General features: G+C 37.3%; 1 long non-coding RNA gene across 1 annotated transcript; it reads right to left on the bottom strand.

Annotated features, from left to right (window-relative positions):
- Positions 1 to 287: 287 nt before the first annotated feature.
- LOC141587000 (uncharacterized) lies at positions 288 to 5402 on the bottom strand. The gene is made up of 2 exons (XR_012519680.1): positions 5045 to 5402; positions 288 to 521 (listed from the first exon to the last, which is right to left on the bottom strand). It is a non-coding gene; the product is annotated as an uncharacterized LOC141587000 (long non-coding RNA).
- Positions 5403 to 5675: the final 273 nt, after the last annotated feature.

Raw genomic sequence — 5675 nt, forward strand, 5'->3', positions numbered from 1 at the left:
AATGATTCTCTTTATTTCCGGTTTGTTTCTCGGCAACATTTGTCCACAAAAGTGCATCCTTATAACCGGAAATGGCTGAGTACGCTTCCAATCCCATAAGAAGTGGGCTGAGACACAAAGCAAGATATCTCGAGAATTAGAAAAAGTTGAACCTGATTGAGCCCATCACTCTGTTTTCCAACAGGTTTATGGCCTTTGTCAGTGAAGGTGAATTTAGAAAGATCTCAAGTTCACGAAAATCTCAAGGAAATGACCCTACTTTTTTTTTTTTTTTTACAGACAAACCATACACAAAAGTCCAGCAGTTGGAACAATTTTATTGCAAACCAGACGGCAAACATCGGAATGTAAACGTTATATAGTTTGAAACATATTTGAATACATTTGGAGAGGACAGATAACAATTTTCTACCGAGCAACGATACAGGGCAGCAGGTGTGTCAACTTGTGCTTGGAGGTTTTTCCTTCGGATGTTTTGAACCGTAGTGATCAGTAAGCTGCTTCTCATTTGCTAGTTGTGTCTGCAAAGCCCATTATAACAAATTATCAGGGTACTCCTAATCACAGTTATATATCTTGAACAACACTTGTGAGTCGTGAGTGATAGCAGCAATATCAAGGCCATCGTAAGAGGGTAGGGTTGGATGTACATATCCTTAACTTATGTTAGAAAACACGGTAAGTTTTCAAACGACCCATAAACAATTGTATCGGAAATTGCATCATCTGGCTGCTGTTGTGCATTGGGAAACACAGCCAGTTCAATATTCACAAGTCTTTTACTTTATTTACCAACAAAATAAATTCTATTTTGGGGGTAAAGCATTCAATAGTTCTTGACTTCGTGATGGTTGACTGAAACACACACACACACACACACACACACACACACACACACACACACACACGATCAACAAATACATTTTCAGAGCAGATTTATTTCATCTCCAGGGAAAACAACTTAGCCATGTTCTTTTGGACCAACCTACGTTACCTGAACTGAACTCATAGGACAACCTGAAATGAAGAGAAAAATAAAAATGAATTGAACAAAACTGAACTGACGTGACCTGGAGTGAACTGAAATTAAGTCCATATGAAGAGGGCCTTAGCTACTCACGAAGACAGACAGTCATATGTATGAGAGTCTCTCCAATGCCTTAGTCCAACTAAAACTTGAAACACCATTTCAACTCTAGCATTTTGTGTGTGTATATTCTACCCAACATCGTAGTCCAAGTAAAAGGTGTCATAGTCCAAGTAAAGGTTGGAGGGATCCAATTCCCTCCCTACATGCCAATGCAAATTAAACCACTCGAACATAGGAAAGATTTGAAGTGAAGACTCCCTTTGCTTCAATTCCCCTCCGCTTCATCCCCCTCCCCCTTTCCTTCCCTCCTAAAAGTGTATCCAAAGATACTGGAAAGCAAATGACCCAACTTCTCAGCCAACTCGTCAAGTGGATTAGACTATTCCATTACAGATTCCATAGAGGCTAGAATACATCACCTTGAGAAAACTGATCACCAATGTTACTCAGATTTGTCTAGACGTATCCGAAACGGGTGCGCGGGTGTGTGTCTAGGTGTCCAAATGCCATACTAAGCTACTAATACACATATTTTGGTTCAGAATGAAGTGTCCAAATGCCATACTCGTGATTAAATATCACATGTAACACACAGGTATGTGATAGTGATCTTAGAATACTAGATGGCATCAAAAAGACGAATTTTAGTCGTACAACTACCCAGCAACTAATTGCCAATAGAGACGGCACAAGGAGGATCAATGGGGCCCACCACTGCCTTGACAAAAAATTCCAACAATTGCTAAGTTTATATCGATAGAGCTCAAACATTGTAGAACTTATCCGTAGTCCTACAGTCCTTCTAAGTACTAACTTCTTCAAATTGGTTTTCCAATGTTGAGTTCATCTCATGAAAAGAATACTCATAAGTAAGGCCATGTGGTCAAGAAGGATCGCTTGGCTTTGGTTTTCATGGTAAAGAAGCACAAAAAATTACTCAAACCAGTGTGAGGCCAATTGCTATGTATTTGGCAGATGAGGTTTTAAATGTAGATTACGCTTAGACGAGCATGGAAATCCCAGAGATCCAAAGTGATGAGGCTGAAGTTACTTGAAGGTATCTGACATTCACAATAAAGTGTATTGGCGTCATTTTCCTTCTGCACATGATTAAGTTTTTTCCCCCATTTTTGCTTAAAAACGATGGGTACAATGCTTGATAAAAGCATATACTGGAAATAGCTTGCCACCAAAACAGCAAAATGATAATTTACCACTTGTCTTTCATTAACCAATGTATACACTTGTTGTATGGGTCAAATGGGTGCATGAATCATTTTATACTCAAAGAAAGCCTAGAAAGTGTACCCACTCTAGTAGTTGGCTTTGACTTTCAAAGTTCAAGACAATTGTGATGAACACAATTAGGTTCTCCTGAGAAAAATCAGGCCCAAAACTAACACGAAGTCAGTGCCTCACAAGTAACTTGTATTCGTATCTCTTGACAAAGGATTTATAATTCATAAATATTGAATTATATGCCAATAAGAGGAGCCATAAATAAACTCTACTCAGTAATTAGCATAGGTCATATGGAAGACTGACACATTGATCAAAACATATGATAAACTAACTTGGACATGCCCACAGCTCACCTTATCAGAAACCCAAGAGTGATGAACATTGAAACAGAACAGAATATCTGTCTTGGAGATTGAATTAAAGAACAAAAGGCATCAAGAGGCCTTCAAACACTAGCTAACATGTTATTAACAATGATATCAGACCGCCAATAAAACATGCAAAACATGGACGAACTAATTCATTTAAATCTATATGTTTAGCCCTATAATATTTTCGTTAATCTGTAAGTAGCAGATAAGACTATTAAAAGATATATTACTTAAGAGGATTGCTATCTACCTTGTCCCTCCCACCTTCTCTTCCACCTTCTCCTTTTGCCCTCTCACAATCGATTAAGATAATATATATCGTGTGGGGTCGGATGGCAAGTGGATGAAGCCAAATATACTATACTTTAACCGGTTATTAGAGGAGAAGGTAGAAGAGAAGGTAGAAAAGAGAAGGTGGATAGCAATTCTCATTACTTAAAGACCATCAATTTTAAGTTGGGAAACAACCCAAATTACAAAGAACACACTCCATCGACAACTAGGACAATAGAACATATTCTAGCATATTTAAAAGATGGGTCACTATTGCATTGGTCAATCATATACGGTACTAGATCGTCAACCTACTCGTTCAAGATTAGATGAGTAATCATGATCATCTTCATATCACCAGTGAGGATGTCCATTCTATTAGCAGAGCTAACAGCTCAGTATATACTCCAACTAGCTACTCCCTCTTTTTAGTAAGTCTTTTTAAGATGTTACACGAATTAGTAAAATTCATTAGAAATGTTACAACATTAGCTAAGTCTAATAACTAGCCCTTGTTGGAAAACAAACTTTAATCTCTGTATCAGGTCTTTACCTAGCCATTAACTTTGGTTTGTAAAATAGTTCATGAAGATTTGCAATTAGAGAGAGAAGTTAATTACAAAATGAAAAAAGACAAATAAAAAAAAGCCGTTTTTTCCCTAAAAGGACTTTTAAAACGAAACCGATGGAGTATAAGACTAAAGGTAGTGACCAACTGGCCATGAGCCTAGGAGAGAAGGATGTCAAGACTCCGGAATACTATCAAAGATGATGGTAAAAAATTATGTTTTGTGAGGTTCAGATTGGGAATGAAAGGAGGAGAAGAGTGCATGAATTCTGTTCCAAGGGCAGTAACCATGAGGCTAGGAGAGTAGGAGCTCAGAATTACCAGGAGACATGACGGCACAATATTATGTTATGAGACTTGGAGATTGGGAATGGGAAGGAGGGGATCCGGTGTGAAATTATTTTGAAGGATATCCAAACATTATAATATTAGAATTGAATTTCACAACTCCGATTTCTAAAATTCAGATTATAAATTGACATTGACTGGACTCTGCAAACATCACCCAAGGTTGGTTTGATAATAAAAGCAACAATGACGTCCTCCTCTATATTGTAATGCCTTGTAATTCATTTGACACAAAACAAAAAAAGCAACAGTGATCAAAATGGCAGTCATGTTGTTGACCAATTACATACTAAAATTAGGGTGTAGGCTAACAAAACTACTCTTATCAAATAGATCCCACAATGGTATAATTGATGAGAACAGAGCAAGTCTCTTTCTTTTGTTAATCACAAAATAACTTATAATATGATCTCTTCATAAATATTTACACACGACACCTCTAACTACACTCTTAATTTCAAATGAGTGTGCCTAAAGAGCGTCTTGGATGAGGCATTAGCCAAAACGCCTTGATGCATTTTAGGAGCCCCTTTTAGATAAGGCTCACCTAACAAGGCTCATAAGTACATACTTTCCATATCTTTTTTTTTTCTTCTAGTTCTTTGATTATGTCATTTCTTTCCCCATTATTCCTAACTTTTACTCATTTACATGTTAGGCAACTCTTATGGCTGTGGCTTGGGACTTGTGACACGTCGCCTTGACCCCTTAGCATCTCGATGAGCCTTGCGCCTCTCCAAACTAAGAACTACAGGAAACTTCATTCGTGATTATCAATAAGGCTTTAGATCTAGAGGAAGGTTGACATTAAACTATAACATGATCTCTAATGACCCACTTCCGTCAATCAAACAAAGTCTCATCAGTAATCCGATAGTACAAATTAAACTAACTAGAAACTAGGGTTACGAACACTTTCTGAATATAGATAACCAACCGTAGAAATGCCAAGGAATTATTGATCACAACTTTGTGGGAACTTCCAAACGTAAAGATGAGCCAACAACCCCAAATTGGAAAACAACTCAAAATTGCAGAATACAAGAAACATAAATGGGTAAAACAATTCATTTTATCCGAAAATAAATCGATTGTGATTGTGAGGGTCGCCTAAACTTAAGACGGTCTTTGTTTAACAAAAGATTAGTGTACCTTGCAAATGGAACAGATGATTTTGAGACCCTCAGCACGAGCATCGAGTTGGGAGCCCTTGGATTTCTGGTTTTTCTCAGCATTTCGTTTTTGAGCGTCTATTTTCTGCTTCCCTCTCGTCATCTCTCTCTATCTCTCTTGGATTGCGGATTCCCCAAGTCCTACCCCCTATTCTAATTCCAAAAGCGCACTCCCACCATAGCTGTACATCCCATATGAGCCATATCTAACGCTCGAGTAAGGGGTGGCTACTGGGCCGGGCTGGTGTGGGCTGGTCTGAGTGGAGGAGCCCGGGCACGACATGGCACTGTAAGCAAATAGTGTCGGTCCGTGCCGGTAAATTATACCATGCACCCAGGAGTATGGTGCATGGTACTCTCTCCTTATAAATTTTTCTTATAATAAATAAATATTAAATTTAATAAATTATAAAATTATAAAAAATATATCATTATTCATAATTTTTATTTCTCTACAAATAGAGATTATATTTGATATATTTTGTTATTTATTTTAATTTTTCTCATATATTCACATCATGTAATTGACATATTCATATCATATCACATAATTATTTTTATTCCTTTAAATTATTTTGTATTATGCGGTTTAGATATGGAATAAAACGTTC

Source organism: Silene latifolia, chromosome 6 (genome assembly GCF_048544455.1).
Source record: "Silene latifolia isolate original U9 population chromosome 6, ASM4854445v1, whole genome shotgun sequence".
NCBI classification, from domain to species: domain Eukaryota; kingdom Viridiplantae; phylum Streptophyta; class Magnoliopsida; order Caryophyllales; family Caryophyllaceae; genus Silene; species Silene latifolia.